This window comes from Syngnathus floridae, chromosome 18, assembly GCF_059516105.1.
Source record: "Syngnathus floridae isolate MCC-2025c chromosome 18, RoL_Sflo_1.0, whole genome shotgun sequence".
Classification (NCBI taxonomy): domain Eukaryota; kingdom Metazoa; phylum Chordata; class Actinopteri; order Syngnathiformes; family Syngnathidae; genus Syngnathus; species Syngnathus floridae.
The window spans coordinates 2,362,767-2,377,023 of record NC_142430.1 but is presented as its reverse complement, the minus strand read 5'-3'; the positions used below and the strand labels follow the sequence as shown (position 1 = coordinate 2,377,023).

At 46.5% G+C, this 14,257-nt stretch overlaps 2 non-coding genes across 2 annotated transcripts; both read right to left on the bottom strand.

The window, feature by feature from the left end:
* Positions 1 to 6,922: 6,922 nt before the first annotated feature.
* trnah-gug (transfer RNA histidin (anticodon GUG)) lies at positions 6,923 to 6,994 on the bottom strand. Its single transcript has one exon. It is a non-coding gene; the product is annotated as a tRNA-His (tRNA).
* Positions 6,995 to 9,673: 2,679 nt separating this feature from the next.
* Positions 9,674 to 9,755, bottom strand: trnas-gcu (transfer RNA serine (anticodon GCU)). Its single transcript has one exon. It is a non-coding gene; the product is annotated as a tRNA-Ser (tRNA).
* Between the last annotated feature and the right edge of the window lie 4,502 nt (positions 9,756 to 14,257).

Below are 14,257 nucleotides of genomic sequence, written 5' to 3'. Positions count from 1 at the left end.
TCACTATGTGTTATTATTGTCATTTCCAGTTCACATGTAAGTGTGATTTTAACAAGAATACACAACAGGACCTCCTGCAGCACAATCAACATACTCACCTCCCCCCACAACCGCTCTGTCCACACCTCCATCACCGTTGTCACCTACTCTCTTGCAGAGGCCGCGCCCGCACTCCAGATCCGCGAGAAAGAAGTGTGCCAGATGTTCCGGAGACAAAAGATCAGGAAGGCACCGGGCCCAGACGGCGTGTCACATTCCTGCTTGAAAGTCTGTGCTGAACAGCTAGCACCCACCTTTGCACGGATCTTCAACCGTTCCCTGGAGCTGTGTGAGGTGTCCTCGTGCTTCAAGAGCTCCACCATCCTTCCGGTGGCCAAGAAGCCAGCCATCACAGGTTTGAATGACTACAGACCTGTCGCTCTGACATCTGTGGTCATGAAATCTTTGGAAAGGTTAGTGTTGAACCACCTGAAGGATGTCACGGGCCCCCTGCTTGACCCCCTCCAGTTTGCCTACCGGGCAAACAGGTCGGTGGATGATGCGGTCAACATGAGACTGCACGACATCCTGCACCACCTGGACACCCCAGGAACGTACGCCAGCATCCTGTTTGTGGACTTCAGCTCGGCGTTCAACACCATCGCTCCTGACATCCTCCAACAGAAGCTCATCCAGCTTGCGGTGCCTGCCTCCACCTGTCAGTGGATCACCAGCTTCCTGACCAACAGTCGGTGGCAGGCCAAAGCTCGCTTGAGGCTTTCGTTAGTGAAATGATTGATCTGGTTGTAGGGAGGATGTGATATTTTAATATGACCTAATTTTTGATTGTTGGGAGCTGTTTTTTGGTCATCGTTTTATGAAAATCAACGTTTGATTGCGAAACGCAACAGGCACTGCTGCAAAGGGGTCTTTGCTGCAGAACCAATCAAAACTCGTAACAACGTCACGTGACTTGATGTCTCCCAATGGCATTCCTCCAACTCAGGAACTAGGAAGTAAATATTGCCTCGGATCTATTGACGACAATGGACTGCTCGTCGTGTCCTACCTGTTGTGATCACCTCCACGGTTGTGCCTTTGGCTCCTCGATACCCTCTTGCTCATCGACGCCACGTTCTCCTGATCCTCAGGTCTGCAGTAAGATCTCCGCCATAGCCACGTCGTATCCTCTGACCAAGCCTTGTGTATTTTGTTCGCAGATTCCCTCCACGGCTCACCGCCAAGATCCACCCCGTCTGGCTGAACTCCACACGCTCCGCCGTTGCTGCTCCTTGCTCCGAGCGCAGATCCTCCCGCTCTGCCTCCACCGCATCTCCTCCAATAAACACTCATCACTCATTCTGAACTTCTGAGTTGGTTTCCTGCATGTGGGTCAAATCATTCGCCAAAACGATGACAACCGCAACTATTGCACTCTCTGGGACATCTAAATTAGCCCACTGCAATGTACAATTGATAAATTTAACCCAACTTGTCTCTGAAAATGGAATTATGTATTTTAGTGGGCTCTTTACATGAATGGCACACATGCATGCAGCACCCCATCTCAAATCTTTCCCACTGTAAATAAATAAATAAATAAATAAATAAATAAATACATACGCCACCTAGTAACGTTCAAGCACTAACGTTAATATAACGTTAACGTTAGCCATCTAGGTTAATTGCAAGCAAGCTGGGTAACGTCAGTATGGCTGAATACAGTTTACGAAATACAAGAGAAAATATGCCAGGGTTCAACTATCAAAGTCAAAGTCAGCTTTATTGTCAATTTCGCCACATGCCAAAGACACACAAAGAAACCGAAATTTCGTTCCCCCCTATCCCACGGTGACAAGACATGGCTCACAACAGACAAACAAGTAAACAAGTACAACAAAAGCGTGCTGAATAAATAATGAATAAATAACACAACAATAAATAAATAAGAGGAGCAGAAAAAAAAGAAGCAACCCTGACGGTTTCACCATCTTCGCTGGAGACTTCAATCATGCCAACCTGAAGTCTGTTTTCCCGAGGCTTCACCAGCATGTTCCTTTTCCGACACGTGGAGACAGCTTCCTGGACCTGGTCTACTCGGCGCAAAAGGGAGCCTTCAAAGCCACCCCCCTCCCCCATCTGGGGCTTTCTGACCATCTCACCGTTTTGCTTTTGCCCGCATACAGACAATTGGTAAAGGCATCCAGGCCGGTTCGGAGGCAGGTTCAAGTGTGGCCTGAGGGTGCCTCCGATGCACTTCGTGACTGCTTCGACACCACTGACTGGGACTTGTTTAAGCAGGCAGCCACCTACAACGATTGGACGGACATAGAGGAATATACTGACTCTGTTACCTCTTACATCACGAAGTGCATCGATGATGTGACTTGCTCGAAATCCGTCGTCACTCGCGCGAACTGGAAGCCGTGGCTGACGGGGGCTGTCCTCAGACTGTTGAGGGCCAGGGACAAGGCTTTCAGAGCAGGGGATGAGGCTGGCTTGAGGACAGCGAGGGCCGACCTGTCCCGAGGCATCAAAGAAGCGAAGAAGGCGTTCTCGTGCAAGGTCTCCACCCATTTCAAGGACAGCAAGGACGCACGTAGCCTTTGGCGGGGCATTCAGACCATCACAGACTACAAGCCCGCGCCGAGGAGCTGTGAGGGCGACGTCCGCCTGCTGAACGATCTGAACCGCTTCTTTGCTCGCTTCGACGCCCAGAACAGCACTTGCCCGCTGAAGACCACTCCCCCCCCACACGAGCAGCCCCTGCGCCTCTCTGCCGACGGTGTGAGGAGGGCGCTTGCCGCTATTGACACCCGTAAGGCGGCGGGCCCTGACAACATCCCGGGTCGAGCGCTGAAGGACTGCGCTGGGGAGCTGTCGGGTGTCTTCACAGACATCTTTAACGTTTCCCTGCAGCAGGCCATCGTCCCCTCGTGTTTCAAGGCTGCCACCATCGTTCCTGTGCCGAAGAAACCTGCACCGTCCTGCTTCAATGACTACCGCCCTGTGGCACTGACGCCCATCATCATGAAGTGCTTTGAGCGGCTGGTCTTGGAGCACATCAAGTCCGTTCTCCCCCCCACCATTGACCCTTTCCAGTTTGCGTACCGTGCCAAGCGGTCCTCTGAGGATGCCATCTGCTCTGCCCTCCACTCGGCCCTCACCCACCTGGAGAGAAAGGACTCATATGTGAGGTTGCTGTTTGTGGACTTCAGCTCTGCCTTCAACACCATTGTGCCGCAGCGACTCATCTCCAAACTCGACGAGCTGGGCCTCAGTACCTCCCTCTGCAACTGGATACTGGACTTCCTCTGTCAGAGGCCTCAGGTGGTGCGTGTTGGCGACAAAATCTCCGCCAGCATCACGCTGAGCACGGGGGCCCCCCAGGGCTGCGTGCTCAGTCCATTGCTCTTCACCCTGCTGACGCATGACTGCACTGCGACCTACAGCGACAACCGCATAGTGAAGTTTGCTGACGACACGACTCTGGTGGGTCTCATCACGAAGGGCGACGAGACTCGGTACAGGTCGGAAGTTGACCTTCTGACCACGTGGTGCAGGGACAACAACCTCCTGCTGAACGTCCGTAAGACCAAGGAAATCATTGTGGACTTCCGGAAGGGTCACACAACACACCTGCCGCTGATCATCGACGGTGCTGTGGTGGAGAGGGTGAGCTGCACCAAGTTCCTGGGGGTGCACATCAGTGAGGACCTCTCCTGGTCCGCGAACACCTCGTCGCTGGCAAAGAAAGCTCAGCGCCGCCTGTATTTCCTGCGGAAGCTCAGGCGTGCATGTGCTCCTCAGGCAGTCCTGTCTACATTCTACCGTGGCACCATTGAGAGCGTCCTCACCAGTTGCATCGCTGTCTGGGGTGGTAACTGCACTGAACAGAACTTGAAGGCCCTGCAGCGCATAGTGAATACGGCTGGTAAGATTATTGGTGCTTCGCTTCCCTCCCTGAAGGACATTTACACCTCCCATCTCGCCCGCAAGGCAACCTCGATTGCCAGAGATGTGAGTCACCCGGCTCACTCCTTGTTTGACCTTCTGCCCTCTGGGAAGAGGTACAGGAACCGAAATTTCGTTCCCCCCTATCCCACGGTGACAAGACATGGCTCACAACAGACAAACAAGTAAACAAGTACAACAAAAGCGTGCTGAATAAATAATGAATAAATAACACAACAATAAATAAGAGGAGCAGAAAAAAAAGAATCAAGTGCGCGTACAGCAGACATTCCCGAAAATAGCGCAACAGTGCCGCACGCTACGCAGAAGGGGGTAGCGAGTTCAGGGCCCTAACAGCCTGGAGAAAGAAGCTGTTGGCGAATCTGGTGGTGCGGGAGCGCAGGCTCCTGTACCTCTTCCCAGAGGGCAGAAGGTCAAACAAAGAGTGAGCCGGGTGACTCACATCTCTGGCAATCGAGGTTGCCTTGCGGGCGAGATGGGAGGTGTAAACGTCCTTCAGGGAGGGGAGCGAAGCACCAATAATCTTACTAGCCGTATTCACTATGGGCTGCAGGGCCTTCAAGTTCTGTTCAGTGCAGTTACCACAATGGTGCCACGGTAGAATGTAGACAGGACTGCCTGAGGAGCACATGCACGCCTGAATTTCCGCAGGAAGTACAGGCGGCGCTGAGCTTTCTTTGCCAGTGACGAGGTGTTTGCGGACCAGGAGAGGTCCTCACTGATGTGCACCCCCAGGAACTTGGTGCAGTATCTCAGTAAAAGTTAATAAAAACACTCAACAAGTTGGATCATAGTCTTGAAAGTTTTATTAGAATTGTATTTACTGTCTTCCGATGCAATGCAGATAGCATGCAGTTCCATCTTGTTTACATTTGGGGAGGGGGGGTCCTTAATCCCCGTATGCGAATTGTCATTGGTTCATCAGCTAGAGGTGTCCAACGATATGCATGAGAAAAATTTCATTCAAATGTAAGATTGTGAAAAAGGATGACCAAAAATTAGCTCCCAAGAAATTGTTTTTGACTTAATATGATAACTAGATATCACACACAAAGACTCGTGTACTCCCTCGATGCAGATCAATCAAGTTCACTTTAATCGCCTTCGGATTCGGATTAAGGATAACTGATTATTTCGCCTTGTCGTGTCTTTCATGTTGTTAGGGTTGATAGATTAGTTTGATCCTATGCTTATGTTGGAATGTAACCTGTAATAATTAACCTAGCTTGTCCTGTCTTAACAAAAGTAGTAGAACAAAGTGCTAAGATCTTTTGAAGTGATTGATCAGCTGCAGAGGAAGCAATCAAAGTTGTTTTGTTTACACAACATCGTAAAAGAACCCCTGCTATGCTTTCACCAGCAGGCCAGGGGCTTCAACCCCATCCTGTCCACTCTCACCCCCACACTTACCCCCACCCTGTTTCTCTCAATAAAAAATGCTCTTGCAAGAGGCCTGAGTCAGACCTCATTCGATCATCGCTGTACGCGCAGCGACGAATGACTCTCCATTTGCAAATGCTTAATAAGGGCATACTGTCTGCCGTGTGGTTCTTGCAAAAATAAGTTAGAGTGAGCACCACGCTAACACATGTCTTTGTAGTCTGTGATCAGTGTTAAGATAGAGTAGGTCACGTGACTAGAATCAGGAAGTAAGGGCATGTTTCAGCACAGTGTTGAAAGAGAACGCTGCTTAGTCTATTCTCTCCTGCAGTTCGGCAAAACAACTACCTACATTTTGTGTTGTACAAGGCATTGTTGGTATGTATCTTTAAGTTATTATGGATCAAAATAGATCTTTTAAGTTCTGAAATAATAGTTGTCTGTGATGTTAGACGTTAGGAGAGAAGCATGATTGAGATTCCATATCTATTTAATTCATTTAGTTCGTATGACTGATTATACAATGTGGTTTGTATTCTCCCAGTTTCAGCCTTTCCCTTGTTATTAAACCTGGAGTCAACCTTCAAACTGGCCTTCAGAGTCTTGATTAGTGAAAGTGGTTGAGCTTACTGTCTTCGGATATTCAACATATTTGGAGGGCAGGATAGTGAAACAACGCCTTCATCACACAAGGTAACAAAGTTAAAAGCCAAACTCAGACTATGGATGGACAAAAGAAACAGTCACTGAAGTCTAAATCTTACAAATCATGTTCTACAAAAACGTCCTCTGGCAATGCTGCTGCCATTTCCCGCGCCGAAGCCGAGGCAGCGAAAGTACTCCTTTCCTTCACAGATAAAGAAATGATTCTGAAAATGGATAAGGCACAATTAGAGCAGAGATGGGACCAAGTCACACATGTGCAAGTCTCAAGTCTCAAGTCTTAACCTTCAAGTCTCAAGTAAGTCCTAAGTCTTTTTTTTTTCCTTAGGCAAGTCAAGTCAAGTCAAGTCAAGTCAAGTCAAGTCCTTAAATAGGTCAAGTAAAGTCCAAGTCAAGTCCTTAAATAGGTCAAGTCCAAGTGAAGTTAACTGTAGTTTTTATTTATTAACTTGCTCTATATTAAGTCATATTTACTTAATTCAGTTTCATCATCATATTCATTGCATTAAAGCTACATATACACACACACCTATTTAGATACATGAAAAGCACTTACTTGGCAGAATGGCTCTTCAGATGACAGACAAAGTTTGAAGTTGTCGTCTGGCTGTCCAAAATGTTTTTGTTGCATATCTCGCACTAACCAGCTATACACAGAGCCTCCAGCGCCGCCACATGTACTCTCCTAGGATTAGCCTGTTCAGCTACGTATAACACGTGTGGCTTATAAACTTGTGTGTAACACTTTTGCAAAAATAAAAAAATGGGTGACATTATTTGACTATGCCATGATGTTTTATCTATTGCGCCACTCGCCCTACAAGTTAAGGCTATCGACCGCAAACGTGTGGAAAATCGTCATTGTCCAAAAGATGGCTGTTCAGCAATAGGGAGCAGGGACAAATTCCACCCAGTAATTTGAGTATGCCATGACCCGGATTCGAACCGGGGTTGCTGCGGCCACAACGCAGAGTACTAACCACTATACGATCATGGCCAATATGGGCACCTTATTTAACGCTCCTGCATACAGGCCATGATCGTGTAGTGGTTAATGGTTGTAATCGATTCGAATCCGGGTCATGGAATAATCAAATTACCTTGATGAATTTGTCTGCTGGTCACTGTTGCTAAACAGCCTTCCTTTGGACAATGACAGTTTTCCACACAAGTTTACAGTCGATACAGTCTTGTAGGGTGAATGGCGGAATGGATGAAACATGACGGCAAGTGATGAGAATAAAAAAAACATATTTAAGAGACCCAAGGTAAATTCACTCAACCTTCATTTCAATTGACAGCCCATGTGACACTCAACTCAGATGAAATGGGGCTAGTTGATCAACAGCAATATTTTAACGAAGGGTTCATCTGGGAGTTGAACCCCGGACCTCTCACACCCAAAGCAAGATTCATACCCCTGGAGACACGAGGTATGAATCTTGTCTAGGGCCTAGACAAACAAGCCTCAAAGAAAGCTTGCAGACCATGTTACGTTCTGTGTAACATTGGCCTGTCAACCACTACACAACGATAGACAACAGTGTTTCAAAGAAGAGATCGTCCGGGAGTTTAACCCGGGTAATCAATGAACCCGAGGCGAGAATCATTCCCCTGCACCAATGAGCCCCATAGTAGACCAGCTGACCCCGTTATATTCCGATTGGTAGCCCATGTGACATGGACCTGAAGACTGAATGTCAGTGATTTATGGAATAAATGGAATCTGGTTGGCCTAAGGCTCACAATTACCCAACTTCAAGCCCTAACGCTAAGGCTAAAACCTTAACAAATACCAAACCCTAATAATTTAACCTTAACCTGCTAACCCGCCTACCGTAACCCCCTCACCTTTAATCTCTAATGCTCCCCCTAAAGGTAGTGCTTTCTAAACTTGAACGCAGGCATATGTGAACTGGAACAGCAGTTTGCCCCATTTCAGAACTGTTTTAGAAAACCTTTACAGACGGTTAAAATCCACATAATAGTTACGCGCGCATGTGTTCCGTGAGCGTTCTAGCACATACCACCCCGCCCCCCACCCCACCTTTCCTTTCTGCCGCCAAGTAGCAAGTTGCCCCTCTACACAGCACAGTCCTCGTTAGTATAGTGGACAGTATCTCCGCCTGTCGTGTGGAAGACCGGGGTTCGGTTCCCTGACAGGGTGTTTATTTCTTTGTGCGAAATAGAATTTAAGCAGGTTTTCGACCCATGTGCGTTAACCTGTGTTTGCAGCAGAGCTATATATAGCTGCATTGGTTGATATCATTACATCATAAGATGGCACCGCGGATGGCAACCTCGGTGATTCGCTCTCTCCTACTTTGTGTTATTTTCTATCTTTTTAACCTCACTTTGAATCATACTTCCGGTTTGCCACGTAGAGCGCCGCAGCGTCACGAGAGAGACGATCTACAGTCCAACATTTCTATATGCTTTTCTAGTTCTTCAACGCTTTTTACGTTTTTTATTCCGCTTTTGGGAGTTTACTATTGTTGAACGTCGCGGACCTTCAATCCCTGCCATTTCAACCACGTCACTGTTTGGCTCTTAGCGGAGGCTTCGTGGCTGTTTGTCTACCGTTGATCATCGGACACGCAAGTATGGCTGCGGATCAAGAGGTTTGTACGGCTTTGTGCACCAATTGCACCCTTTTCTTAGAGAGGTTGTCCCTGCTATAGGGACGTGTCCGTCAGCTGGAGCAGAATAGTGCGATAACACTAGATGTGGCGGACACAGTCGCACCTGGACTACTGTAACGCATTATCAAAGTCAAAGTCAGTTTTATTGTCAATTTCTTCTCATGTCAAGTCATACAAAGAGATCGAAATTGCGTTTCCTACTATCCCACTGTGGAGACAAGACAGAATACACCCAATTGGCCCACAGACAAACAAAACATTCAAGTAAACGATACACAAAGTAAAAATAAGAAGGCACATACCCTATTTTTCGGACTAAAAGTTGCTCCGGAATATACGTTGCATCATACATAAAATGCACAATAAAATGAAAAAAAAAAACATATATAAGTCGCTCCGGAGTATTCGTCGTATTTTGGGGGAAATTTATTCGACAAAACCCAACACCAAGAACAGACATGAACGAGCAACAACGGGTTTAACGATACGGTATGCTAACGTGACATAAACACAAACGAGAAGCTGAGAACGGGCCTGATGTAACAATAACAGTTATTCAAATAACTATAACATAAATAACACCTTTATCAAACCATCTGTGTCACTCCAAATCATTAAAGCCATCGATCGAGTTGGTCCTCCTTTATGTATAGAAGTCCGACGTCAGTGGCGCGTTACAGTTAATTTTTTTCTACAGGACCATATAACAATATATAAACTATGAATGAAATGACAATAATATAAACAACAATTTTATCGAACCATCCATGTCACTCCAAATCAATGAATCTACCAGAATCTTCGTCTTCCGTGTCACTTGAGAAAAAAAAAAAGAAAGAAAAAATTGACGCCGAAAAGAATACGTGTGCCACGGACGTCAGACTAGATATATCAAATAAATGTAATATAAACATCAATTTTAACAAACCATCCGTGTCACTCAAAATCATTAACGCGTTCAAATAACGATTTGTTCGAGAACCGGGATGTTGGAAAACAGATGTACCACTCCACAACAATTTAAAGCAAACCTTCGATGAGAATGGGATTTGAACCCATGCGTGCAGAGCACAATGGATTAGCAATCCATCGCCTTAACCTCTCGGCCACCTCATCTTGTGTTGCCAAGAAATGTTACGTACGTTGTGCCAAGATACTTTGGATGTGAAGCTTGTGAAAATCCGACGAGGATGTGATATGAAATGATGAGTGGAGAGCACAATGGAGTAGCAACCCATCGCCTAAATATCTCAGCCATCGCATCTCATGCATGAGTTGAATAGGCGACATGATATGGTATGTACGGTGTAGTATAAGCCGCAAGGTAAAATGATACGATACTTTAGATGTGTAATGAAGAAAGGGTAAGCCACAAAATAAGTGACACTCTAAACAAAGAAAAACGTTTTTTCAATGTAGTCTCACCCCAAATCTTCGGATCTGCACAGTTGGATAGTTCCACCAACATTTTAACATCAACATTCTTTCATGGTCTGCCTGGGTGTCTTGGCTGAAGATCCTAAAGAAAAGACCTTAAACTTATTGTATGCGATTGCATATTGGTCATGATCGTATAGCGTTGTGGCCGTAGCATCACCGGAACGAATCTGGGTCATGGCGTAAGTAAATTACCTTGCTGAATTTTTCCGTTGTTCACTGTTGCCTTCTGTTGAACACAGGCCTCCAGACACGTCCACCCATGTTTTAACATCAACTGTATTTCATAAAGTTCTTCCAAATTCATCTTGGTGAAACTCCCTCAAGTGTTCCCATCTTTTTTTAGGCCTGTCTTCCACGAGGCAGCGGTAGACACAAAATTATGACCCTGAAAGGACACGCCCAAACCGGCTATGATATCAATCTGAATTCATTAATCACTAAAATGCAGTCCTCAGGTCCATGTCATATTCACTACCAATCGGAATGTAACGGAGGCAGCTAATTTACTACGTGGCTCGTTGGCCTAGCGCAGGGGTCACCAACCTTTCTTAAACCGAGAGCTACTTCCTGGGTACTGATTATGGCAAAGGGCTACCAGTTTGAAGCACATTTCTGAAATAGCCAATTTGTTCAATTTGGCTTTCACTATGTGTTATTATTGTCATTTCCAGTTAACATGTAAGTGTGATTTTAACAAGAATACACAACAGGACCTCCTGCAGCACAATCAACATACTCACCTCCCCCCACAACCGCTCTGTCCACACCTCCATCACCGTTGTCACCTACTCTCTTGCAGAGGCCGCGCCCGCACTCCAGATCCGCGAGAAAGAAGTGTGCCAGATGTTCCGGAGACAAAAGATCAGGAAGGCACCGGGCCCAGACGGCGTGTCACATTCCTGCTTGAAAGTCTGTGCTGAACAGCTAGCACCCACCTTTGCACGGATCTTCAACCGTTCCCTGGAGCTGTGTGAGGTGTCCTCGTGCTTCAAGAGCTCCACCATCCTTCCGGTGGCCAAGAAGCCCGCCATCACAGGTTTGAATGACTACAGACCTGTCGCTCTGACATCTGTGGTCATGAAATCTTTGGAAAGGTTAGTGTTGAACCACCTGAAGGATGTCACGGGCCCCCTGCTTGACCCCCTCCAGTTTGCCTACCGGGCAAACAGGTCGGTGGATGATGCGGTCAACATGAGACTGCACGACATCCTGCACCACCTGGACACCCCAGGAACGTACGCCAGCATCCTGTTTGTGGACTTCAGCTCGGCGTTCAACACCATCGCTCCTGACATCCTCCAACAGAAGCTCATCCAGCTTGCGGTGCCTGCCTCCACCTGTCAGTGGATCACCAGCTTCCTGACCAACAGTCGGTGGCAGGCCAAAGCTCGCTTGAGGCTTTCGTTAGTGAAATGATTGATCTGGTTGTAGGGAGGATGTGATATTTTAATATGACCTAATTTTTGATTGTTGGGAGCTGTTTTTTGGTCATCGTTTTATGAAAATCAACGTTTGATTGCGAAACGCAACAGGCACTGCTGCAAAGGGGTCTTTGCTGCAGAACCAATCAAAACTCGTAACAACGTCACGTGACTTGATGTCTCCCAATGGCATTCCTCCAACTCAGGAACTAGGAAGTAAATATTGCCTCGGATCTATTGACAACAATGGACTGCTCGTCGTGTCCTACCTGTTGTGATCACCTCCACGGTTGTGCCTTTGGCTCCTCGATACCCTCTTGCTCATCGACGCCACGTTCTCCTGATCCTCAGGTCTGCAGTAAGATCTCCGCCATAGCCACGTCGTATCCTCTGACCAAGCCTTGTGTATTTTGTTCGCAGATTCCCTCCACGGCTCACCGCCAAGATCCACCCCGTCTGGCTGAACTCCACACGCTCCGCCGTTGCTGCTCCTTGCTCCGAGCGCAGATCCTCCCGCTCTGCCTCCACCGCATCTCCTCCAATAAACACTCATCACTCATTCTGAACTTCTGAGTTGGTTTCCTGCATGTGGGTCAAATCATTCGCCAAAACGATGACAACCGCAACTATTGCACTCTCTGGGACATCTAAATTAGCCCACTGCAATGTACAATTGATAAATTTAACCCAACTTGTCTCTGAAAATGGAATTATGTATTTTAGTGGGCTCTTTACATGAATGGCACACATGCATGCAGCACCCCATCTCAAATCTTTCCCACTGTAAATAAATAAATAAATAAATAAATACATACGCCACCTAGTAACATTCAAGCACTAACGTTAATATAACGTTAACGTTAGCCATCTAGGTTAATTGCAAGCAAGCTGGGTAACGTCAGTATGGCTGAATACAGTTTACGAAATACAAGAGAAAATATGCCAGGGTTCAACTATCAAAGTCAAAGTCAGCTTTATTGTCAATTTCTCCACATGCCAAAGACACACAAAGAAACCGAAATTTCGTTCCCCCCTATCCCACGGTGACAAGACATGGCTCACAACAGACAAACAAGTAAACAAGTACAACAAAAGCGTGCTGAATAAATAATGAATAAATAACACAACAATAAATAAGAGGAGCAGAAAAAAAAGAAGCAAGTGCGGGTACAGCAGACATTCCCGAAAATAGCGCAACAGTGCCGCACGCTACGCAGAAGGGGGTAGCGAGTTCAGGGCCCTAACAGCCTGGAGAAAGAAGCTGTTGGCGAGTCTGGTGGTGCGGGAGAGCAGGCTCCTGTACCTCTTCCCAGAGGGCAGAAGGTCAAACAAAGAGTGAGCCGGGTGACTCACATCTCTGGCAATCGAGGTTGCCTTGCGGGCGAGATGGGAGGTGTAAACGTCCTTCAGGGAGGGGAGCGAAGCACCAATAATCTTACTAGCCGTATTCACTATGCGCTGCAGGGCCTTCAACTTCTGTTCAGTGCAGTTACCACAATGGTGCCACGGTAGAATGTAGACAGGACTGCCTGAGGAGCACATGCACGCCTGAATTTCCGCAGGAAGTACAGGCGGCGCTGAGCTTTCTTTGCCAGTGACGAGGTGTTTGCGGACCAGGAGAGGTCCTCACTGATGTGCACCCCCAGGAACTTGGTGCAGTATCTCAGTAAAAGTTAATAAAAACACTCAACAAGTTGGATCATAGTCTTGAAAGTTTTATTAGAATTGTATTTACTGTCTTCCGATGCAATGCAGATAGCATGCAGTTCCATCTTGTTTACATTTGGGGAGGGGGGGTCCTTAATCCCCGTATGCGAATTGTCATTGGTTCATCAGCTAGAGGTGTCCAACGATATGCATGAGAAAAATTTCATTCAAATGTAAGATTGTGAAAAAGGATGACCAAAAATTAGCTCCCAAGAAATTGTTTTTGACTTAATATGATAACTAGATATCACACACAAAGACTCGTGTACTCCCTCGATGCAGATCAATCAAGTTCACTTTAATCGCCTTCGGATTCGGATTAAGGATAACTGATTATTTCGCCTTGTCGTGTCTTTCATGTTGTTAGGGTTGATAGATTAGTTTGATCCTATGCTTATGTTGGAATGTAACCTGTAATAATTAACCTAGCTTGTCCTGTCTTAACAAAAGTAGTAGAACAAAGTGCTAAGATCTTTTGAAGTGATTGATCAGCTGCAGAGGAAGCAATCAAAGTTGTTTTGTTTACACAACATCGTAAAAGAACCCCTGCTATGCTTTCACCAGCAGGCCAGGGGCTTCAACCCCATCCTGTCCACTCTCACCCCAACACTTACCCCCACCCTGTTTCTCTCAATAAAAAATGCTCTTGCAAGAGGCCTGAGTCAGACCTCATTCGATCATCGCTGTACGCGCAGCGACGAATGACTCTCCATTTGCAAATGCTTAATAAGGGCATACTGTCTGCCGTGTGGTTCTTGCAAAAATAAGTTAGAGTGAGCACCACGCTAACACATGTCTTTGTAGTCTGTGATCAGTGTTAAGATAGAGTAGGTCACGTGACTAGAATCAGGAAGTAAGGGCATGTTTCAGCACAGTGTTGAAAGAGAACGCTGCTTAGTCTATTCTCTCCTGCAGTTCGGCAAAACAACTACCTACATTTTGTGTTGTACAAGGCATTGTTGGTATGTATCTTTAAGTTATTATGGATCAAAATAGATCTTTTAAGTTCTGAAATAATAGTTGTCTGTGATGTTAGACGTTAGGAGAGAA